At 41.4% G+C, this 24,987-nt stretch overlaps 1 protein-coding gene across 7 annotated transcripts in view; it reads left to right on the forward strand.

Annotated features, from left to right (window-relative positions):
• Window positions 1–1,548: 1,548 nt before the first annotated feature.
• Window positions 1,549–24,987, forward strand: part of MARCHF3 (membrane associated ring-CH-type finger 3) — a 64,832-nt gene continuing 41,393 nt past the window's right edge. Inside the window, exons 1-3 of one of the 7 annotated variants that reach the window (XM_039710250.1) lie at window positions 1,745–2,286; window positions 3,643–3,789; window positions 6,593–6,675. The gene's annotated coding sequence lies outside the window, so the exon portion shown is untranslated. Of the gene's footprint in view, window positions 2,287–2,332; window positions 3,019–3,642; window positions 3,790–6,592; window positions 6,676–24,987 lie in introns of those variants that run through there. The other 6 variants (XM_039710245.1, XM_039710243.1, XM_039710248.1 and 3 more) reach the window with 6 other exon arrangements.

Here is a 24,987-nt window from a genome sequence, read left to right on the forward strand (position 1 = left end):
TTTTTTTCTTTGTTATTTTTTCTCTTGTTTCCCTTTTTTCTTTTTTTTCTATTTTTTTCCATTTATTTTTTTTTCTATTTTCTTTTTAATTTCAGTAGCAATATCACTTTCCAGGCAGTTTTGCTTTACAGTCTACCAATAACATCTCTCTTCTCTTCCATCATGCCCTGCTGGCAAGATCCATCCCATTCTTGTGAAACTGCTTTGCCTGTAGACCCAAACTGAGTTTTTTAAAATCATGACTGGAGCTGTGAAAACAGAACAGTTTCCAGTTAGGGAACTCCATTTGAATAATAGCCTGAGCTGCTTTGGCCAAAAAATCATGGTAAGAACAACAAAATTTATTCTCTGTCCTTTATCCTCACCTCTTGCAGCTTTTGAGATAAAATTCTGGTTTCTGGTCTGGATATTCCAGAGATAAATGACATATGACCAGGCTATCCAAAGGGTAAAATGAGTTCCTGCAGGAGACAAATATTCCCAGCTGTCTGTCTTGTCCATGGAATGAACTGCAGGGACTGAGGGCACTCCAGACCTTCCTCCTTTTCCCTCACTGCTGCCTTCTGGGGCACATATGGTTGATTACAAGGATAAAATCTAAATCCCTCCCAGTCATACCCAAATCTCACTGAAATGAGACAAAACTGCATCCACTCCCTTCTCCTGGGGGGAAGAGTGAGGATTGTAATGTGGATTGCTGGGATGCACCTGGACACGAGGTCAGGGTGTGCAAAATTCAGGGTCTTGCTGCAGCCCAGGTGGTTTCAGCCTGCCACATAAAGAAATGATACTTAGACCACGTTATCCTGAGTCAATCCGGTTCCTTTCCCTTCCTTTATCCCCTTTTTGTGTCCTTCCCAGGAATATTTAACCCAGGGACCGATACAACAAGGTGATACAGCTGGGGTTTTTTTCTTGAGGGTTTCGGTGCTGGTTTTATTTGGTTGGTTGGTTTGGGGTTTTTTGGGGGGGGCTTTTTTTGGTGTGTGTGGTTTTTCTTTTAGGTTTTGGGTTCTTTTGTTTTGTTTGGGGTTTTTTTGGGGGTTTTTATTTGTTTGTTTTGTTGTTGCTTTGTTTTGTTTGGGGTTTTTTGGGTTTGTGGGGTTTTTTGGGGTTTGTTTGTTTGTTTGTTTTTTGTTTGTTTGGTTTGGTTTTTTGGGGGTGTGTTTTCTTTTGTTGTTGTTTTGATTTTGGTTGGATTTTTTCCCCCTAAGTATGACATTCCCTAGAGATCTGCTCCCAGGAAGGTTGACACCTATCTCTCCATCCAGCGGAGGAAAGCACAGTGAACCAAACCACATTGCTACACACAGGTTTGATTTACACACCCAGACACCAATTCAAGCCTCTTCTCCATTGCTACAGGATCTCCAAGGTGCCAGGAGCTGAAGCTGCAGATCTGTGTGCAAGGCTGGGATCCAAACCACCTCACTGGTGTCCCCACTGCTTTGAAAAAAAAAAAAAAAAAACCAACTAAATTTCTACTTAATTTACCTCATCTGCCTCCTGCTGAGGTCATGCCAGGCTCTCCCTTTTTGTTTTAACACCCACAGGTATCACCTGTGTGCTGTCTCCATCTCCACCTGCAAGTGCAGCTGTGGGATGAACATGCAGGTGCAAATGTAGGTGGGCATTTTTTTTTTTTTTTTGCTTCACTGGCAGGGAAGCAAACCAAGGGCAGCTCCTCCCTGCCCCTGCGATTTGCCTTCTAGCAGAATTTCAGCTCTAAGGGGCAGCTGTGTTCAGGGAACGCAGCAATTCTGTGAAATCCCATCCCAGCCCTGCAATACCCTTTTATTTCCCAACAAAGCAAGCGCGGCAGAGGCAGTGAAATGCAGAAAGGCAGTGAAACGCAGAACTGTGGTTAGGCAAGGGAAAACATTAGCTTGAGGGGGGTTTATCTTTGCAACTTGGGGCTGAAGCAGCTTCAGCTGAGTCCCGGCAGCTCTGGAGCTCCCGCTGACCTCAGCTCCGGGAAAGCTTCTCCCCTTCCCGGACCGCGGGTTTTTTTAACTCCCGTGTGGCAGGAAAAAGAGGGAATTCCTTGGCTCCTGGCAGGGAATCGGGCTGGCAGGGAGCTGTCGCTACCCGGGCGCTCCTTTGTGTCGCTGCTGCTCCGCGGGTACCAACGGAGGAGGAGGAGGAGGAGGGGAAGAAGGAGGAGTTGATGGAGAGAGGTCCTGTGGCGACAGCCGAGCCCCAGGCTGCTGCTCCCGGCTCTCTCCCGCTGGTTTGGCCGCTCCATCCGTGTTTTTGGAAGGATATCTGAGGGTCCGGGCGGCGGAGGTGAGTGTGAAAATCTGTGGTTCCTGCCTTTCCTGTGCGGGGGGTGAATTGCTGCTTCTTTCTTCTTCTTGTTGTTGTTGCTCTTTTTCTTCCTAATATTCCTGTCGTCGCCGTCCTCCAGCAGTTCAGCTGGGGTTTGGGTTTAACTCTTTTAGTTAAGGGAAAGGAAGCAAACCCGTGTGAAGAAGATGCAGCGATCTGGCTGCAGGCTCCTCCTGCCAGAATTGCCTTCGGGACTTCGCAGCCGGCGAGGAAAGAAATACAGTTTCTGTCTGCTCCAGAGGCTGTGGCAAACTGTAGCCATTTCTGGGATTCACCATAGGAATTATAAATCCTTTTGCCCTTTTTATAATTTTTTTTTTTTTTAAATTGCCGGGTGTCGCAGGGCTCTTTGCAGGTATAAGGGGTCATGAAACCACTCACTAACCTGCCTAATCTTGTCAGAGGAGTTTAACTTTCACTGAAAAGCATTGTTTAAACTTAAATTTGGGGCTGCTGGTGGTGCGTGCAGGATGTTTGCCAAGCGGTGTCTCAACTTTGGACTGTCCAGGGCAGCCCAGCCACCCCCGAGTCATCCAACCAGTGAAGGCAGAGCCTGTTTGCCTATCGGAGACTGCTTGTTTTGGCAAGGATGTTTACAGGCCATCCAAGGCCCGCTGGAATAAACAGGAAAACTCTCACTGGCGATGATGACTCAAGTCCCTGGAAATGAGCTTCTCCAAGTGGAACTCTGTGGGTAACCCTCCCGCAGCCCCCTCGGCTCGCAGAGGGAGTGGGATGAGGCGCAGAGTGGTGTCAGACAAAAACTCACTGGGCTTTAAATGCATTTGCTAATTGCACGTGCCATTCCTTGGGGTTTTCCGTGCCACTGATTTTTAATTAATTGCCGGTGGCTGATGAGGCAGATTGCAGCCTGTCCTTCTGCAGTAATTGTTATCGTGGTGGCATCTTGGGGTGTGCACTGTCTGCTCTGAAACTTCCAGGGGCGGGGTGCTGGTGTTTGGGGTTCAGAGGCATCAGCACACAGATCAGCCGGCTGACAGATCTCCCAGTCAGAACAGAAGGACAGAAGGGGCTTTTTTTTTTTTTTTTTTTGATACCTTTTCTGATCTCTCGATCTTTAATTAGTTGCCGGTGGCTGATGAGGCAGATCGCAGCCTGTCCTTCTGCAGTAATTGTTACCGTGGTGGCATCTTGGGGTGTGCACTGTCTGCTCTGAAACTTCCAGGGGCGGGGTGCTGGTGTTTGGGGTTCAGAGGCATCAGCACACAGATCAGCCGGCTGACAGATCTCCCAGTCAGAAGGGGCTTTTTTTTTTTTTTTTTGATACCTTTTCTGATCTCTTGCTTGTCACAGGCTGCACAGGATCTCACAAATAAATTCTGCGTCAAGCCCACGGCTTCTGTGAGGTTTCCACTTGCCCCTATGGACATCCATCCATGGCAGGGCTTCAGGCATGACTGAGCCACTGCCTGGTGGCTCACGGGCTTGAGCTCTGAAAGGGTGAGTAATATCTTCCCCTTAAAAGGGCTGTAATGACGCTGGGAGCTGTTTTGATCTATCAAAATACATGGTTTTGCAAGTAATGCCTGTCAAAACATGTTGGGGTGACTGTGGTTGTTGTGGCACTGGTGCTGGCAGAGCCACTTTCTCTTTGAATTTGTTTATATTGGTCTTTGCAGCAGATGCAAAGAGATGTGTGTAGTTTCTGTAGCAGCAGAAACTTCACCTACATTTGCAAACACGTCTACCCAGTGTGTTCTTTGCATTCCTGCAGGGTCTCTTGATGCACATTTTGGGGGGTGGCTGTTTCTGAATGATGTTCTGAATGGATTCATCCTCAGACCACCAGTGACCAGATGAAAATATTACCCTAAAGATGACTCCAGCTAGTTGGAGCAGGGCCAGAAGAGCCATTGTGGGCATCCTTCCCTTAAAATAAAACAGATTACAGACCAATGAAAAGTACCTGAGAGCATCACAAACGTGGTCATGGCAGATTTCTGCTGCCAGGAGAGCATCCTGCTTTGCTTGTGGAAGCTCAGGAAGAAATGCTGCTGCTGCTGCTGCTCAGACCCACAGTCTGAAAGGGAGGGAAATTATTTGTGACACAGTGCAGGAAGGCTTGTCACAAAATCAGAATTCTGAAAAACCAGCAAAGTGATAACATGAACACTTGTCAAGAGATTCCCGCACTTCTCCTGTGCCATCCTCACTGTGCCAGCCCCCTTGGTGATGTGCTACAGATATTTTTTAGTGTCCTTGCTCTGGCACACCCCTGCACACAGCAAAGAATCTCACATCTTTCTTTCTGGTGATTCCTGAACCTGTTTTCAGAGCAATACAAAGCAACAGGGAGGGGGAAAGAGTATCTGGAATCTCTCTCACTTTGCTCTCATTTAAGCTTCATGCAAGGCAGTGTAGACCAGAATTAATTACTAATTCTAATTATGCTTTGTGTCTTGGAGATATTGATGATATTTTCAATTTCAAATTTATGCATCTGCAGCTTCTTTCTTTTTTTTTTTTATTTTTTTTTTCCACTGCAGCAACAAAGCCAGGAAAGCTCTTGAACACATGCCTATTTTAAGCCTGCCAGCAGTCCCTTTGACTTAATTCAGCTGAGTGGCCCAGGGTGGCCCAGGGCAATTGTTTGGTATAAAAATCTCTCTTTCATGATGGCACTCAAAATTGTTGTGGTTTTTTCTCCATGGTTTTGAGGGAAGAGGAGGTGGGGGAGAAGGGAAGAAGTTGTTTATTCCTGAAGCCTCACATGACTTGGCCAAGCTCTTCTGGGCAAACCCTCAAAATGGGGATTCTTGTGTGTCAAAAATGCTGGTGTCTTGGGACTTGCTGTCACCCTGAAAGAACTCTGGGTATTATGTGATACTCATTCATTCCAGACAGTTTTAGGAAGCCTTTTTCATTCCCACAACACTTTATTATAATAAAACCACTGTAAGATCTGCCTCAGACATGTCTATTTCTGACCTGGAGCATGTCCATGCCTTGGCATTTTGCCATCCTTCCACACTTCCTTGTCTTCAGTTTTTTTCTGCCTTAACCTGTTTCTGACCTGGAGCATGTCCGTACCTTGATTTTACCATCCTTCCACACTTCCTTGTCTTCAGTTTTTTTCTGCCTTAACCTCTTGCACTTTCCTGGGTTTTTTTTCCCCAATTTGCTGGTGATCACAGTGACATTTCCTTGATGATGTCTCAGACAGGGGTGCCCGTAGAAAACTGCTTGTGGTGGGACCAGTTTGGGGGATAATCCAGCACCCAAACCTGTGAGTCACCAAGGGACAGGAGGGGACAAGGATCAGCACCTGGGTTAAAGGGAATGTGGCAGTGACACTGATGAAATTTGACTAAAACGTGGCCCAATTGGTTTGCTGAATATCACCTCATAAATTCCTGATCTTTGGACCCTCCCTGGCTCTTGAACTGAAAGCTGCACCTTCCCATCCTTATTTTCCTTTGATACATGGATGTTGTAAGGAATTCCCAGTGCATTTGTTGTGCTCTGTTCTGAGAAATTATGATTATTAGCACAGTTTCCTAACAACCAGCTTCCTCTTGGAGTTGTCACTCAGTTTGATTTGCTTGTACCAGAGATTAGCAACATCAGACTCATTCCTGCTGCTGAGACCCAGCGCTTGACACCCTGGTATCTGAAAATACACAGGAAAGATGAGGGGGTTATTTATAAAACAGATTGTGGGCAAAAAGCTTGTAGCCAGTATGAAGAAAATGAGGCATACTTGAAAGAAGTGATAGCAAAAGTGCCTACAGATTACCTGTCTTTAAATTCAGTATTATATTGAAGTTATGAACAAATCTGTCCCTGATATTACCATGTGGTAATATGCATGAATATCTGTTAGTCTTTTGTCTCATTTAAAACGCTCTTCTGGTTGGTTTTTTTGTTGGTTGGTTGGTTTTTTTTTTTTGGTTTGGTTTTTTTTTTGTTGCTCTTGTGGGTTGTTTTGTTGTTTGTTTTTGTCTTTTTTTTGTTTTGTTTTGTTGTTGTTTTTTTTTGTAAATTAGTATTTGGTCCCCAGCACTGAAGCTACCACTGTAAGGAATCTGTGTTAAATTTTAAAGATTACCTCTATCAGTTTTTAAACAATCTCTTATTAAATGTATTACATAAAGAGTTTTAAAATGTCATTTCCTAAGTATTTCTGAAACATCTTTAAGCTGCTTTCACCTCCTTCTGGAGGTTTGGAAGAGCAGGGTTTTGGGCAGCAGTGGCAGGGGAGGTGCAGAGCTGTTACTAATTCACAGAGAATTTCCTTTCTCAGGTCACTTACAGGTCAAAGCCAGAGCTTTCCAGTGGGCTTTAACAGATAAATAACCAGTATAACTCCAGCCAGTCTTCAGAAAGGTAATTTTAATTCAAACAGGTATTTAAAAGGACGAGAGAGATATTTCTAAATTCGAGTACCTGTGATTTAAAAGTATTAACATTTAACACAGTATTTTAGTCTTAGTGATTATTCAAAATGAGGTTTTATATTTCCCTTTTGCTTTTCAGCATTGCAAGTGACTTTTCCTTGTACTTCTGCCCCTTTTTGATTGAATTCTGCTGTCTGCACCTCAGTGTCTGTGTGAGGAAGTTTTCTCCCGTGCAGCCACTGCCAATGTAAATTCAAAGAGCAATTTCCAGAGAGTTTTGAACATTATGCCCTAATACTTTTTATCAGAAACACATAAGAACTGCAATTCTGCTATCTCTGTGAGCATAATATTAGCAGAGTTCTCATCATCTTTGCACTGTCCTTACTGGAGCCTTAGCTTTGTGTTAAGAGCTCTTCTGGAGGCATTCCATAAAATTAAATGGAGATTAAAACTAATTGGTTTCTATGTTTCTAAGGCACTGTAAAAACTTGATATAATAAGTTGAGGAAATTGTCTTTTTGAAAGATTTTTTTTTTCTGCTGTTGAAAAATTTTATCACTAAAGAGTTATTTCTTCTCTCCCATCCTATAAAACTTTTATTAGTGGCAAAGAATAATTCATTATATGTCTTAAAAGAAAACTGTAAACAATAAGAAATAAGAATCAATGTGATAATTGAGCACAATTTATATCCCCAAAGTTTCAGTAATGCAAAAGCAAATTACAGGAGAGAACTTCCAATATCTCATTTATTATATTCTGCTGATATTAGTCATGGTGAGCTTCTGGCTAGAAAGATGAAAAATGCAGTTTTCATATTTAATACCTGATATTTAAGCTTTGAAAATCCAACAGAAAAAGTGGAATGAGGAGGTGATTTAGTGGCATAACATGGGACAGGAAATGTCACAGCCTTTAGAAGCCACACCAGTGCATTTTGTGACCTTTGCTGTTGTCCTTTGGTGCTCTTCTGAAATCCACTATGAATTTCTCTGCTCAGGAACAACCCTAGGAAGAACTTTTTCTTCAGTCATTCACCATTGTCTGCAGAGAGATTATTTCCACAGTGAGGAAAACTGAGAGTGCTGTGGGTTTTTGTGCTGCTGACCAAATCTTTGGAGCAGGATCCTCACTGGACCTTCTCTGATTTTTGACTCTTCTCATCTCTGCCTCTGTTTCCAAAGCTCAAGCTGAGTCTTGGTGTTCTTATCTGAAAATACATTTAGAGGGGATTAGCTGAGGCATGGGAGTCAAGACACTTTTGAAATGCATGGCATTATAATCTGAAATAATTCAGTGCCCCTGTTAGGAACAGTTTTTAATTTAATCCACTGATAATGCAAAGGGAGAAATACAGTGTTAAGAGGAAAAAAAAACTTGCATGTAATCATGTGAAAGCTAATGCCCCTGTTAGGAATAGTTTTTAATTTAATCCACTCATAATGCAAAGGGAGAAATACAGTGTCAAGAGGAAAAAAAAACTTGCATGTAATCATGTGAAAGCTAGGTAGATACTTTTACTTTAATTTCTAGGTTACCTTACATTCTGTTTTACTCAGTTAATCTTGGCTGTGAGGTGTCGCCAATCCAAATACTTGGCTCCTGTCTAAATTAAATTTGAATACTTTGAGTAATTTGCCAGTGTTTTGTTTGCTCTCAGTGAAGTCAGAGAGCACACCGGTGGCTATTCAGATTTTTTTTTTCCCTAAGATGTATGAATATTTTAAATGGAAATCCTTGCTAAAAAGTATTTGTGTATTTAGTATCAGCAAAGGATTACAAACTGACCTGTGGGCCAGAAGGGGAGAGGCAGAGATGCTTTCTCAGGTCTGTGAGATCTTCAGCATTCTGTAGGGGAACCTTCAAGTTTTTTTTAGGAAATGGAAAAAGAAACTGACTCAGGTTTATCTTTGAAAATTGCAGTTATTAAAACAAAAAAAAAGGGGGGGGGGGAATAAACTTGTTATTCATTTAAGCAGAATTTTTGAGCTATATAGAAATCTTTTCTGCATCCCAGGGGGGGCAATAAACTTGTTATTAATTTAAGCAGAATTTTTGAGCTATGCAGAAATCTTTTCTGCATCCCAGCTACTTGCAGGAGTGTATTCACTAGTGCCAGACTGAGACTGGCTCTGGTTACTGGTAGGAACCATCTCCTCATGCTGATTTAGGTGGTTGAAGAGATGCCCAGAAGCCTGGGGTTATTTAGCTGAAAGTAGGTTTATACTAGAGTATAAACCTACTTTCAGCTAAATAACCCCAGGAAGTCCTGAGCAGAAATAACCCAAACACAGGGTACACCATGCAGGTGACTGCTGCAGCAACCTGTGGAAATTTCTGGGCTCACATTTCCACATAAAATTCTCTGGATTGAGCACTTTTAATTTCAGGCAATGTGCTTTAAATCAGCCCCTTTTGAAAAGAGAATTCAGGGGGGCATTTTTCTTCTCAGGGGACTTCCAGTGCCATGGAAGTTTTTGGTAAAGTTTCAGATCCATCATCTTCATCATGTTTTGGATCTGATCGTGAGGTCTGTAGGCACAACCTGGAATTCCCTCCCTTTTCAAGCTATGGAAAGTTTCAGATCCATCATCTTCATCGTGTTCTGGATCTGACCATGAGGTCTGTAGGCACAACCTGGAATTCCCTCCCTTTTCAAGCTATGGATTTGTGTCCTGGCTGTTGGAAGGAGTTTGAGGTCTGACTGTCCAGGCTTCAAAATCTTGAGAGAGGCTGCTGCAAACACATCTGTGGCTGCCCAGCCATTTGTGCTGGGTCTGGCTGGGGTGGAGCTAATTCCCTCAAGTAGAAATCCATAAATTGCTGAGGTTTTGGATTTTGGCTGGACCATATTGTCGAGGTTTTTGCTCTCTGTGCCTCCCCTGTCTCCTGCCCCCCCAGCTTGTAGGTTTTTGGGGGATGACCTGTGCTGGCCAAAGGGTTTCACACAGAATTTGTTGTCATTCCCAGCAATAAAACCTTGGGTGGATCCCCGAAGGTGGATTGGGGGTCCTGCCCCACAGCTGGCATAAAGCTTTAATTGACTGTGGTGTTTATTAGCATCAGTAAACACAAATGAATATATAAATATTGTTGTGAAGCTGTTACAACCCAGTCAGTCTGAAGCATTTGATAATTTGTAAAAAGCTAGTGTAGAAAAAGAGCTGTACTGTATTTCACCCCTGCAATGGGATTTCATCCAACATTTTCCCTTTTATCCAGTGATCAGATTGTGGCACCATGCATTTGCTGCCAGTCTCCACTGGGACCATCTCCATCATTCCTTTTGCTTCCCTCTGAAGCCCCTGCTCCAGATGAGCTTCATGTTTCACCTATTAAACTGCTGAATCCTGTCCCCAGAGCTGAGGGTCACCCTGGGAATGTGGTGGCAAAACAAATCTTTGTTTTCCTTTGCTGTGAGTGCCACCACTAAAGCTGAAACCTGTTTCTGTTCTGTTAAGTGAGGTAATGGATAACCAGCAGTGAATTTGAACGCTGCCCTACAGGCAATTAACTGCAGATTGCTCTAACCTTGTTTTTCCCACTGGCCACAGCAGTCCTTGATCTGTCACCTTCTCTCTGGATGCCTCCTTGGAACCGAATTTAAATAATTTTCAAAGTCCCACACGACTTTGCCTGCTTGACACCTCTCTTCTGCAGCGTGTTGCATCCACATGAATCCTCTCTCTGGCCACTCAGGCCTGTCTCATTTCATGCTTTGGCTGAGTCTCTTGAAAACCATCTCTGTGTTTCCATTTGTGCTGCCCTGTGGTGGGAAGCTGTTCACGGTGTTGTCACCTGGATGTTCTTGCTGGTGCAGTGGAGGTGGACGGGGTGACTTCTGGAGGCCCCTTCCAGCCTCATCCTGGCTGTGGTTCCACTTGGAAGAGCTATTTTTCAGCATTAGATATCTGTCATTGGAGCTGACTGTCCATTTTAGCTGAGCTCCGGCCCTATCTCATCATTAATTACTGTAACACTACAAAAGGGGAGTTATCTAGATGTGAGCACCATTTTGCCTAAATAAGCTGTCACATCTCCCTCTAATTTACACCCTTTTGCTTCTTTCTTCTTGGATTTCAAATGCCCTAGGCTGAGGAGTTCATTTAGTGTTCCTATTTGGGAAATATCTCATATATTAACACAACCATTAAGAAATTAGCAGTAAATAATTTTTGGGTGTAGTGACACCATCAATTCATAGCTGTGGCCTTCCAGAGGAGCTTTACTGCAAGTCTGCACGTGGTGTCCACGTGTTCATGTGCTGACAGGTTCTGGAAAGCCAAAATGAGCTAAATGAGCCAAAATGAGCCCCAATTGAGGCTGGAGGTCTCCACGAGCACTCTCACCCACCCTGCTGTCACCAAACAAACTGCCCCAGACCACGGGGGCACTTTGAGATCTGTCTTCACAAAATCCAAGAGGATTTCCAGAGCTAACAAAGGCTGGTGTGCACTTTTTTTTTTGCTTTTCGCTCTCTGGACATTTGAAAAATTGTTGCTGTAATGAGGATGTGGTAAATGTATGTGTCCTGCCTTTAAGGTTTTGATAGTAAAAATGGTGGGGTCTCATTTAACCTGAAAAAAAAGGAATTATTTATTTATCTCTGAACTGCTGATTAGTCCCTGTAATATTCAAGGTGTTTAAGCAACACAGTAGAACAATGGAGGCACAACAGTGCTTAGAAATACAGGTTTGAAGGCTGTGCTGTTGACCTTCTGTGTTCAATAATTGCACTTCAAAAGGGTGGGGGTACTTTAAGTTTGTTCACTGAGGGAGTTTATAGACTCTTGGTGTCTGTAGGTGATCAGTTGTAATGTGAATATTCCGTATCCTGTGTGGATTCTGTAGAGTACATTACTTATGCAAAGTAATCTGTAAATATCTGAACACAACTTTTTAAAAAATCTATTTTCCTTCCTTTCTGAACTTAACAAGTATTAAATCAATTAACAAGTATTAAAACCAATATTAAAACCAATTCTGTCTTGGTGCTGCTTGTGACTAAATTAATTTTTTAAGGGCATCCTTATGAATAAAATCTTAGTAGTGGTGCTAGGATTTAACACATTTCTCAGTTGCAGGCATAATGCTAAAGAAAATTTGAATTATCCTTTGGCTCTTGTTCAAACAGTGAATCCCAGACAACTCCTAGAGCTTTACCTTTACCAGAGTGCAATCAGTGTTGCTGAGCAGAGTTCAAGGGTTTTCTGGGTGTTTGTAAATTGGGCTCTTTCATCTCACCTGGGCAGTTTGCAGCGGAGACATAGGTAAGAATTTCAGAAAAAAAAAAAAAGACCACAAAAAAAAACCAGAAACAAAAACAAAAAACAAAAACAAAAACCAACCAACCAAAAAAAAAAAAAAAGACACCAAACCTTTTAGCAGCACTCTTGCATCTGTGGAAGGACCAGTTTAAGCCCAGAGTTACAGATACATTGGGTTTACACACACAGCAGCCACAAACTGCAATGCAAACAGACCTGTGTGTCCTACCTCATTTAAAAAAAAGCAGTTTTGTGTGTTGTGTGATCCAGTTGGTCTATTAAGCAAAAGCTGAAATCCCTCCCTTCTCACGTTTTTTAGTTTCTCTGCATCATGCTGGAGCAGCCAGCAGAGTCTAACACCAGAGAAAACGTGGGGGCTTAAAGCAGGAGACAAAATCCTGAATGGAAACAACCTTTCAGAAAACTGTAAATTAGTACAGAAGGAGATCCAGTGAACAAACTGCTGTCTTCTTTGAGGAAAGGTTAAATTCTGGCTCACTCTGGTAATTTTTTTGTGGCAGTATAAATGTTTTGTGGGAATCAGCAGAAGCCTAGTGTTTCTCCACTAACTTGTGGTAAATATAAATATTCTCAACCTCTCTCCCTTCCTCTCTCAGTGGCAAATGAATTTAACAGGACTGAATATAAGTATTTGCAAATCCCCTTCTTCACAGAGATATTTTTATTTTTCTGTTCCTCTCTCAGTTCTGAAACTGCCCCTTCCTTGTAGACAAGAGCTTTGGGTGATTTCTGATATTTTCTGATGTTTCTAATGTCTGAATGAGCCTGTGTGTCAGTGTGGTCACAGAGACCTCCTCAGAATCAAAATCTGGCCGTTTTCAGGCAAAACCAATACTCTCATCCCCAGAAAGGAATCTGAGGGAGCACGGGTGGACAGACTGGAATGGGAAGATGAACTGTGCTCAGTGCAAGTTCAGGTGGAAAGCAAGGCTGTCTCTGGAGGCACTTTGGATTTGTGTAACCTCTGTTCCACAGCTGACCTAAATCTGCTCACTTTTGGTTGTGCTGCTCAGAGCACAACTCAGGCTACGTGGTGCTTTGAAAAAGTGATGGAAGATTGTCCTGCAGAACCCTGCTATTCTGTAAACTAACCAACTTCCACACTTCACCTGTACTGAATATTGCTGCCGTGGCAGCGTGGCCTCTGGAGAGACAAAAGTCAGCCCAGCAGCTAAAAAGGGAAATTTGCCAGCCTATTCCTGCCACTGCAAGAGGGAGAAAGACAGGCAGTACTTCCTTCCACCTCGGTTTTATTATTTGCAGCATGAATATGACTGCCTGAAAGTGATGGTTTCATATTTTAGTGTGGGTCCACTTGGCTAGAAAGGTTGCAGTAGCCTTGCATGCCACCCAAAACTTCAGTAAATTTGTTTATCTGTGGTGGTCAAACCCTTCAGGACATCTAAAGCAGTACCAGATATGCTGTCTTCCTTCTGTTGGTAGGTTATTACCCCTTTCAGCAGTGATCATCAATCACTGGGTTTTCCTTAATGGCAGGGAATGAATGATAGCCAAAGGCAAGAGTGATTTGTCTTTCCTTAGCTTTGCATTTCACTTCCCTGTGCTGAGGAAGTTACACAGTTCATTCTGCTCCAAGGTTGGCTCAGCCTTCTGCATGAAATTATTGTGATCAAAGCTTCACTTCAGAAAGGAGTCTGAAGAGGTCATTTAAAAAGGACAGAACAGCATTTCTTGGCTTTTAAAACTTGACAGTCTTCAGTTCTTGTAGTTGCACAAATGTATTCCCCCTTCCAGGAATAGCTTTGATTTTTGTTTATTGGTTGCTTTGGCTTTGTTGGAATTGGGGTTTTTGTGGGTTTGTGGTTTTTTTGGCCTGAATTTCGTTTTGTGTTGTGCCATTGATGAGTCAGTGCTGCTTGATTACCATTTCCCTGTCTCCATTTTCCCTCTGCCATGGTTTTTTACCTTTCTCTTCTGCTTCCCCTCATCTCCTTCTTCTCTCTTGTCCTTGCTGGTCCCCCCACCCACACCCCTCAGGGCTTCCCAGCAGCAGGAGCCACCAGCCCCTCTCAGTTCTAACTCCTGTAATTCCTGTTATAATTCCTGTTGGCTGCACAAGTTCTGGGACAAAAGGCCCTTTGCACTGCATTTTTCACGCTGACAATGACCTTTCCCAGGTGAACGTGGCCCTCACCCACTGGGGCATTTCAAAGCTGTTGACCAAACCTTTTTGGCAGTGCATTCCAGTGCCTCATCCTTATCAGAAACAGCAGAATCTGTTTCATTAACCGCTGGGGGAAATAATTGTCCCCTGCAGATGTCTGCTTCTGATAAACTCCACTTATGGATGTGTGGACCTTTCCAGACGGAGCAGTGGGAAGGTGAAACACAATTCCTGCTCCATTTGGTGTGGTCCTGGATCCACAGAGAGTTCACTATTCCACGTGTAAAACTCCAGCCACCTGCAGTAGGCTGGTTCTGTTAAATTCATTACCCCGCTGTAAACAGCAAGTGGAAATACTAATTTATTATTCAGCACCTTTCCAAGGGCAGAATTTTGGACAGAGACCAATGAAAAGATTACTTTTTAGGCGATGAACCAAGCCCTGGATTTCAAACTTTGTGTGCCACTGTCGTGGTGATAACTCCAGTGCAGGGGGCACGAGGGCAGAATCCCCTGCCCTCAGTTTCCTGCCCAAGCAGTTGTGACCAGAAGCCTTTTGGCTCCTACTTTTCTCTGGATTTATGATTTATGAGTCACTCAGCACAAATTGTTGAAGTATTTTGCCAATTACCAAAAGGGAGGTGAGGACAGTCTTGAATTTCTGCAAGTTATTTCCAGGAACAAGAATAAAATCCACAAATTCCTGGGCTTTGGGATAACCAGGAGCTTGTATGGGACGGTGGCTGATTGCACCTGATTGTGGATCTCTGGCTGGGAGTTTAATCCTGTTGTTTCTGAAAGACATTTCTGCACCACATTAAAGATTTCCAAAGTGTCGTGCAACAATATAGGGGTGTTTAAAAGTGTACATGAGGATGCTGTGCTCTTGCCAACAGCATTTTCCCAGCCAGAATATTTTTTTTCCTTCCCCAGTGTGTTACATTTTATAGCCTGGTTCACTTTTTAAGGGCTCCTGGCAGGTCCTTAAACTCTGGGCTCCATCCAGGAGAAGCAGCCAAAATGAAGCTATGCCAAAAACCAGCTACTGTGCTGTTGATTTGTTCATTTTTGTTACAGGCACAAATTACAGTATTTAGCAAGCAGTCATTCCCTGGCATTTGCAGCAGTGGCTGAGTTTTTCATTGTCTTATTATTAAATTAAAAATAATATTAATCATAAAAAGTCATGAAAAGCCTAAAGCAGGGTCTTGGGACTTAGTACTACACATAATTTAGATATGATCTGAGCTGTTAATTTGGGGGTTTTTTCTGCTTTTTTAAGGGAAAACTTTTTTTTTTTAAATTTTTTTGGGTTTCTTTTAAACTGGTCACCTTTTAAAAGCTCATGTTTCTTGTGTTTGGGAAGAATCAGTAGCCCAATTTCCTCCCAGTACTCTAGGATACCACCACAAACTGTGTGTGTACACAAATGAGTGCAGACACAAAATATTTATATTTAAGCCAGACATTAAAATACTTGAAGCTGATTTACAGGATGTCTTCAGAGTATTGAAAAAAAAAAAAAAGAAAAATCCCACATTTTTAGAGTATTTAACAAAAACATCCAGCCTATTCTCTGGGGGTGGAGGGTGGGGGAAGCAGCTGGGAAGGAGATAGCAGCAGAGTTTTAGTACATGCTACCAAAAATAGATTAGGCTTTTCCTTACACACAGTGCCTAAAAGAGAAATAAACCCATGCATTTTGTGTCTCCTCAAGTTCTCTGCCTGGAAATATTTTGACTAAACCTTTGGGGTGTAGATGTGGTATTTATTTTCAATCTCCTCTTCTGGTTTTCCTTCTGGCTTGAGGGTTTTTTGAAATATACATAAATTGGAATAAGAGTTTGGTCAGGCTCTGCTGGCAAAAGCAGAGCAGAGGCTTTCACAGAGCTCTCTGTGCCCTTTATTTTTTATTAGAAGCCAGTTAGATTTAACAAACCCACACCCAGTGTTTTAAATATTTAATCTCTTGCTTGTTTCATCTCTTACTTTAAAATATTACAAAATAGAGGGGTTTTTTTAGTCTGATGAGTTCTTCTGCTTCAGAAACAGAGAAGTCAAATCTCTGATATTCCCAAAAGCAGAGAGAAATACTCTCAGGGTGATAAAGCTGGGTCTTTATGTGAAAAGTGACACTGAGAGCACCAACACATTTCCCTGTCATTTGTGGATCTTTTTAATGGGCAAAAATCCATATTGGCAGCCTTGTGTGTCAGCCCTACTCCTGTGTAATTTCAGTCTTGTCTAAACTCTGCTTTCCTCGGGAGAATTGCCATTTCTCATCCTGTGAGAAGGAGCAGAGCCTTTCAGTGCTGCTAAAAATCTTCTGACTTTCCCAGGCAGCTTTTGAGACAGGAAAGCAGGGGTTGTGTGTGTAACCTAACTTTTCAAGATACAAATACTTGCCAGAATGTTTGCTTTCTGTGTTTGCAGAGGCAGCTTCTCTTGTGTGATCAGGTCAGGCAGCCTCTGAGCCCAACACCTCTGTGAGACATTAACCCAGCAAGAATGAATGAAGAGGTTTAATTTTTTTCCCCTAGGAAATGTTTCCTCCTAGCTGGAGGCTTGTGTGAAAGAGATTTCTACAGAATAATTAAAAAAAAAAGAAAAGCATACAGTGAAAATCCAGTGTCCTGCTCTTTTCCCAGAGGGTGGGAAAGATATTTAGCTTTACAAACGTTTGCAAATCTCTGTTTTCTCATTAATTTTGTCCATTGACCTCCCTAATTTTTAGATGCCACTAACTGCAGACTTTCTGTGTATATCTTGTAGGGGAGGAGAGGGTAGCTGGGTGAAGAGGGGGAAGAGAAGTTACCCAGAAAAAGAGAGTTTTAGCACAGGGAAACAAAGCTTAAGAGCTGAGGGGAGAGGAGAGTACAAAAAGTGTGTATATCTGAAAGGAAAAGATTAAACACAATGAATTCCACTGAGGAGAAGGCACTACAAACTCAAACAAAATTATAAAAAAAAGAGAAAAAGAAGAAAAAGCCAAAATAAAAAGCCAGGAGTCACAGTATGAATTACTTATCTCTTTCTTGTTTGAAGGAAGAAGTGATTTGATCTGCATGCTTCCAAAGAGGATTTTAAACCTGAAATTCTTTCGCAGGTTTTTGAGTGCTAAATGAAGAGCAGGGGAGGTGCTGATAGGAATGGCAGCAGGGGCTTCTCCAGCTGCCTCTGAGATGATTTTACAGCACACTGGAACAGGGGTTGTGAGTCCACAAGTCATTCACCAGCCCCAGTGCCAGCTAGTCCTGAGTATTTTACTTTTTACACCACTTTTGGTTGGTTTTAAGTCCCCTTACCAGATGCTGGTCTGTCAAAATCAGGGAAGATGAAGCTGTGCCTGCTTAGCATGCTTAAAAATAAAACCACAAACCTTTTTTTCTCTTCATAGCCAGGATTTTTCTCTCCTTTTTAAAGAGGGAGAAAGAACAGAGTGACACACATGAGGCTTATAGCTTGCTTTATGGCATGGTCTTCTCATAAGAAGGTGTAACATCCTCTTCATTTATTTTCTGAACATTTTTTTAAATTAAATAGTCATCTGAGAGAATGCCATTGCTACTTGATGATGAGTAGCTTTTGCAATTCTTGGCAGTGGGTAGGAAATTTGTAAGTGTGCTATACCTGCTGTAGTCCTCAAGACAGACTGTGGCATGCAAAAGTTTCTGTCTAAATTACAAATTAAAAATAACATGAAAGTTAAAAAACTACTGTTAGGAAAAGGTCTTTGTCCCACAGCAGTAACCACTCACCAATGTGTGTGGTTTGTTTGGGTTTGTTTTGTTAAGTGACCTGGCAGAGTGAGTTTTTCTGGTAAAACTGCCATAATTCCTCTCACCATTCATCATGTCCTGTGTGTTCAAAAACATAACTCTCTGGATTTTATGCTGTCATGCATGTTCAGGTGAACTCCACACCCCAGTAAGTCTCTCTGTTTGCTGGAATGCATCTTCTGTGGCCTCAGTTAAAAGAATAATAATATAAAAAGAGCCAAATAACTTCACTAAATTTAATTAAATTAATTTAACTTAATGTTATGAATTTTAATGAAGTGAAGTTAAATTAAATAACTTCATTAAATTTCTTCTATTTTTCTATCCTGGAGCTGACATGCAGCCCTTTGTGTGGCATGCACGTGGCACATCCCCTTGCTTGCTGCTGGATAAACAGGAGAGTATCGCAGGCTGTGAGGCTTTGGGGGTGAATTATGGACAGGAAAAAAATAGAAAAGCACTGTGAGACAAAGCAGAGAGGACCAGTTTTAATTTGCTCTTGGCCTGTTCTGCTGGGGTGGTGTGACCTGCCCAGTTCTGGTGTCACATTTTGGGTGTGGGATGTGCAAAACACCCAGCGCTGGAAGGGCATTATTTTTTAAACTTCTAAATTTATTTTTTTTTTCCCTTTCATTGTTCTGTTTCTTGGCAGGAAGGAAAATAACCCACCTCTGCAGAAAGTGCTGTCAGGGATGCATTTACTCTCTGGGACAGAGAGTGCTGCATTTGCCTTCGGCCTTTTTATAGCACTCTCCCTGGCCATGCAGTTTTCTTAATGGAGCCACGTGCCTGAGCCTTTCAGCTGAAAGAAACATTTCAGCATTAATGGCTAAGAAGGAATTTGGGCTCTGTGTGTGCAAGGAAGGAACTCAGGAATGCTCTGGGAGGCAGCTGTACAAGCCCAGGTGGTTGTGGCTCTGCTGAAAGGATGAGAACTCTGTAAGGATGGAAAAGGAACACGAAATTTTAAAGCATTTGATGAAATACAGCAAGATTGTACTGTATAAAAGGAACTTGTGTTCCTTTTGCCATATGTGTGGGTTGATTTATTGATTTATTTATTTTTTACTTTATTTATTTATTTATTACTTGATTTATTTATTTTTTAATGCAATAAAGTAGAATAAGGAGGCATAAAAGGAACTTATGTTCCTTTTGCCATATGTGTGGGTTCTTACTTGATTTATTTATTTTTTAATGCAATAAAGTAGAATAAGGAGGAATGGAAGTGCTCAGCTCTATCAGTTCTGTCCTTCCATGGTCACATTTTTAACCACTTTTAACAGTTTTTAACCACTTTTAACCATTGAGCTGTTAAAGTATCTGTGAGCTAGAAGTGGTAGAAAAATGTTGCATACCATTCAGCTCTTTCAAAATCCTGAGTTATTTTGATGAATGATGCATTTCACAATTAATTAGTTTTCCTCCAGCCGAATACCCCTGTGGGAATAAGTTTGGCTGATGCACAGTTCACATGCAAAATCAGGCATTGCAGAGGTTTCATGGGTACATTTTTGCAAGTTTTTAAGGTATTTATTTTACAAAGCAGTGTGGGGAAATTTAAAAAAAAAGTTTTCAGGGAAATGTCTCTTTGCTTTGGAAGTGCCATCCAAAAGTGCACAGGGAGCTGCAGCACAGGAATTGTCATTCTGGATTTGAAGGAAAGAAAGGAAAATATATCCAGGATGAAGCCTGCTTCCTCATTTTGCTTTGCACACGTTGGTTTTCAGATGTTGGTGTTTGTGACTGTGGTTTGGAGAGGAAGGGATTTGTCCACAGGATTTGTATTTTTGTTCTTTTAAAACTTCCCCATATCAAAGAAAATTACTTTCACACAGTCTACTAAGATATGTGGGAGAGAAGAGGAATATGTTTGTGGGAGTGGAAAAATGCTTCTTTTTTAGGCATGCTAAGCTTTGAAATCTTCTTGTGAAGTTTTCATGCCAGGTGTGACAAAATAATGTGAAAGTAAGCATAGTAGCTTTAAAAGGCAGAAATCACAGTTACTGATAATTGTGCAACATCTGAAATGCAATTTTAAAACTGAGAGTTAAGAGCAGATACACAAATCACAGGCATGGATAACCTGAAGTACATTTGAATATATAATCTAATTATTGTGTTTTAAAGGTTCCTGAAGCTCTTATCCCAGAAGAAAATGGGAGAAAATGCACAAGAAGATGGGTTTTAATTTTGTACAGTGAACAGTTATATTTGTGTTCATGACAGAACTAGAACTTTATTATTGTAATCTCAAGAAAACAAGACTGGGGGCAGGTGGGTGTCTTCAAAGTCATAGAAAACCAAATGAAGTTTTAGTGTTTGTGCAATGTTAGTGTGAATGACTGGCTAAAGGTACAAACTCAGTGCTTCTGAATGTGTTTGGGATGGTCATAAAAGTCTCACAAGTGCATTGTACTCGGTTTTGGTAAATAATTAAACACATGTTGTGGGACTGAAGCACTAAAAGCTCTGTGTGAGTGCTTGGAACTCAGCTGGTGGGAGCAGCAGCCCTTGGAAGGCAGCTCTTCTCCACAGGGAATTCTCAAGCAGCTTGGCTATGTTTAGCCTGCAAGATTTTTGTCTAAAAAAAAAGGCTGAACAAATAATCTTTTGATTTTACTGCCACGAGTTTAGAGAAGCTGCCTACCAAGGAATAATCAAATGGGCTGTGAGTACCTGGTGCTTTCTTTTGCATCACACACCTGACTGCCCTTCTGCTTCTGCAGAATTGAATTCTGGAAGAAAAGCATTCCTAGAAAGGGGCACTGAAAAGTTTAAAGTCATCTCTGCCTTTTACCTAAGCTCAAAAAACCACATTGCCCATACATGCTGTTGCTGTTCTGGAGCTGCATTGTGATTCCCACCCAAACCTGGATATACTGGAGCTGCATGCCAGCTTTCCTTGCATTAATCTTTAACAGGAGAATGTTATAAATGAGAAGCTTGACTAGGCCAAGAGGACACAAAAATCCATGTTCGTTGTCACAGAATCACAGAATCACAGAATCCCCCCTCAGTGATTTATTAGAATCACAGAATCACAGAATCACAGAATCATGAGGTTGGAAGAGACCTCTAAGATCATCAAGTCCAACCTATGCCCTGACATCTCAACTAGACTATAGCACCAAGTGCCATGTCCAGTCTTTTTTTAAACACATCCAGAGATGGTGATTCCACCACCTCGCTGGGAAGACAATTCCAGTGCTTTATTATTCTTTCAGTGAAAAATTTTTTCCTAATATCCAACCTGTACCTTCCCTGACGTAGCTTGAGATTTGTCTTTATAACTGTCCTGTGGTCACACATATCACAGTCACAGATGCACACATTTCCTGTGTGTACCTGACACAAAACTCAGATTTGCATTTCACACGAAGGGTGCCCAGCTGAGGCACAGATCTGCCCCCACAACCTCGTGCTGGAGCCACTCTGAGCCTGCCAGGCTGATGCACCTCAGGGAAACCTCTTTTCCACCTGCTGGTCTGATGATGCACGAAGCTGTAGCAAAACATTCATTCCCAGAGCCTGGAATTATTGTCCCTTGTGCCTGTGGCTTTATAAGTGACTGGGTGAATTTTGGGGCAGAGAGCAGCTGCACAGATTTTACTCACAGCCAGTTTTACTCTCAACACATCCTAAAATCCACTAAACTCCCTGTAAACATTGAAAGCCTCCCAAAACAGGAGGAAATAAACTCATTGAAAAGACATAATTCTTCTTCATAAGATGACCACTAAGATGCAATTCTTACCAGTGGTGGAATAAATCCTATTATTCCTTATCAGATATAAAAGGAAAATATGTGATCATTCGTAGCCCAGGTTAAGTTATGGATTGGTATCTATGAATGATGAGTTAAATATTCTTTGCTTGAGACCTCTGTCCTTCTCTAGTGCTGTGGCAGCTAAAAACTGTGGTGTAGGTACAGCATAACTTTAATTTTCACACCCTGCAACCTCACCTGAAGTGTTGGAAAGGCTGCTCTGCCTGCCTCAGGACTGCTATGAGGCATTTCTGGCTGACTTGGGTTTTGAGATGCTGAAAGTAAAACTAGCCACCCAATATTTGACACAAAACAGCTGAATATCAAGTGAAGATTCAGAGAGAAATAACGCAATAATAATTTTGTCAGCTGGCACAAAGGAGCTGAGTTTAATTGCTGTAAATTCTGTTTCTTAGAATGGTTAGCATTTCTAATTAGCAATTTTGTCAACTGGGCTTCCAAGCCTGCTCAGCAAACGTGCAGAATATTTGATCTTGCCAAGAACCTACTGAAGTGGACCCTTTTTTAATCAGTAGGATCACAATGGCCAATGCAACACCAAGGAAACCCTGACCCTACTGAATTCAGTGGCAAACTTTTGCTGAAAATCAGTGGATTCAGGTCATCTTAGGTGCTGGGTCAGAGCCCCTGAAAGCTGCTGGGGGTAGATGGAAGGCTCCTGGTGGAATCTGAGGAAGTCAGCAGGACAGGATGTGTTCCTTTTCTTCTTTCCTCTGCTTGTGTTGCAATATTGGATTTGCATCTGGCTAAAATCCCTCACGATGAGCTCACCCCTCTGTCTGCTGCTGGGCTTTGTGCCTGTCCACACAAACTCCACAAAAATCTGGGGTTTTTCCCTCGGTGTGGAGTTGTAAAAAACTTGTTTTCCAGGTGTCATGAGGCTGATGCTACTCTTGGGTCAGTCCAAAAAATGTGGCAGGACCAAGCTGCCAGGCCCCATTAGGTGCCAAATAAATTTTGGAAGAAAGCAACTCTGTTGTTCTGTATCCTGTTTCCTTGTTTGGTCCCTAGGAATGCAATTTCTTAAAAATTTAAAGCCTAAAATTAAAAATAACGTTATTTTTGTTAACCTCAACCCTTGCAGAAAATTAGTAAATACTTACTAAATACGTACAATTGGGTCAAATGTTCCAGAGAATACATAGATTTAATTTTATTTTTTTTTCAAGAGAATAAAATAAAGCAAAATACATTATAAATCTGTGCTTGGCAGAAGGAGAGAAGCATTGGATTACACCAGACACAGGTTTAAGAATGAAATACTGGTAGATAGTGTAAAAATAGTAAATTCAGTATTACAGTACTAATATTAAGGTTGTATGTACAATACCCAGACTTTATTCACAGCCAGTTTTACTCTCAACACACCCTAAAATCCACTGAACTCCTTGTAAACATTGAAAGCCTCTTAAAATAGGAGGAAGTAAACTCCTTGAAAACATATAATTCATCTTAATAAGATGACCACTTAGAGGCAATTCTTACCAGTGGTGGAATAAATCCTATTACTCCTTATCAGATATAAAAAGGGAAATATGTGATCAGTTATAGCCCAGGTTAACTGCTTTTTCTGCTTTTTGAGCATGCAGACAGGCATGCAAACCCAAAATGTTTATGGTTTCATAAAACCTAGCAGAAAGTGATCCCAGGAAAGTTTTCTAAAATTGAAATTAATTAGAAACTTGGTGCAGCAGTCATGTCTCCAGCTCTCCAGATATCCCAAATTTTCCAGAAAAGCCTACCTTATAAAAAAAAAAAAAGATAGCATTAGCATAGACAGCACTTCAACAGGACCAAAAGTCATAGTTTTGCATCATATTTTTCCTTACAATTTAACTGTAAGTGCTTTTAAGAAGTACTGAAAGTGAAGCATGACACTCAGTTTTGGGAAAACTTGAAAAGAAACCACTTGAGAAAGCTGCCTTTTTATTTCTGCTCCTCCTTTAGCTGGAACACAATGTTAATTTCCACCAAGTGAGACCCAAGGCAGCTCATTGCAGTCAGCAGCCCTAAAAACAATGGGATAATCAGCTTGGGCAGCGTGTGCTGATCCCCAGAAATGAGTAAAAGATTGTGTCAGCTGATGAGCAAATGTTAAATTTTATGGGAGGGACCCAACCTTTTTCCCCTGTAAATGTTTTTCTCTGTGGTTGCATGGCCAAGGAGCTCCCTGATAATAATGATAAATGGCTGAGGTGCCCTCAGTCTCCCTCAGAATAAAGGGGTTTTTTTCACAGCAGCATTATCTTAAAAATGCAGAAAATAAGAAGTTTCATGAATCTGGGATTTATCCTTTGGAGTAATTAACATCCCACTGAACTGAGGATTTCTTCCTCTGCTCTTTGTGGGAAAAATAATAAAATTGGTAATAGTTGCCATTCATTTTTATTTAGTGGAGTGGTGAGTTTGTTTTTTTTTTTCTTTCTTTTTCTTTTTTTTTTTTTGTTTTGTTAGCAGAAACAGGAAATTAACAATCTTATTAATGTGTTCTGCTCTAAGGTGTTGGTTGTCATTGCAACGCTGCTCTGCCAAGGACAAAGGAATGGCAAATAACTTTGGATAATGTAGTCTATAAATTGCTTTCACCTGAAGAGTTAGTGTATTCCTGTGCTGAGCAGATCCTAGAAAAATGAATGTTAATTAACTGAGTGGTAGACATTTGTTTCAAAGGAAAAAAATTAGGAGTAGGGAAAAAAATGTTATTAAGAGAGAGCAGAGATATCATCTATTTTTAATTATTCAACAGTATTTTGTAGGGATGAATCATTGCTGGCACTGCTAAAGCAGAGACAAAATATTTGGTCTAACACTGTAAAAAAACCTCTAAATGCTCAAGACAGATCTTGGATGCTTTTCCTTTGATTTGTGCAGATCTTTATTGAGTTTTATTTTGTGGAATCACACAGAACCACAGAATCTATTAGGTTGGGAAAGAGCTCTGAGTCCAGTCTGTCAGCCAAGTCATTCCATAAACCCCTCCAGGGACAGTGACTCCACCACCTCCCTGGGCAGTCCCTTCCCATGAGCAATCACCAATCCATTTCTGATCAATTTCACCAATCATCAATCAATTTACGATCAATTTCACCAATCAATTTCCAATCAATTTCACCATTCATCAATCAGTTTCTTCACTTGTGTGAAGAAATTCCTCCTCTAGTCCCACCTAAACCTCTCCTGGTGCAGTTTGGACTAAGTGAAAGTGGAGTTTTTTGTATTTTTTTTACCTGTTTTACTTTTTTTTTGTTTATTTGTTTGGTGGTTTTTTTTTTTAATATTGAATTATTCTGGTTCTACTTGTAACACAGAACTGCTG

This window comes from Passer montanus, unplaced genomic scaffold (genome assembly GCF_014805655.1).
Source record: "Passer montanus isolate IOZ18808 unplaced genomic scaffold, ASM1480565v1 scaffold228, whole genome shotgun sequence".
Lineage (NCBI taxonomy): Eukaryota > Metazoa > Chordata > Aves > Passeriformes > Passeridae > Passer > Passer montanus.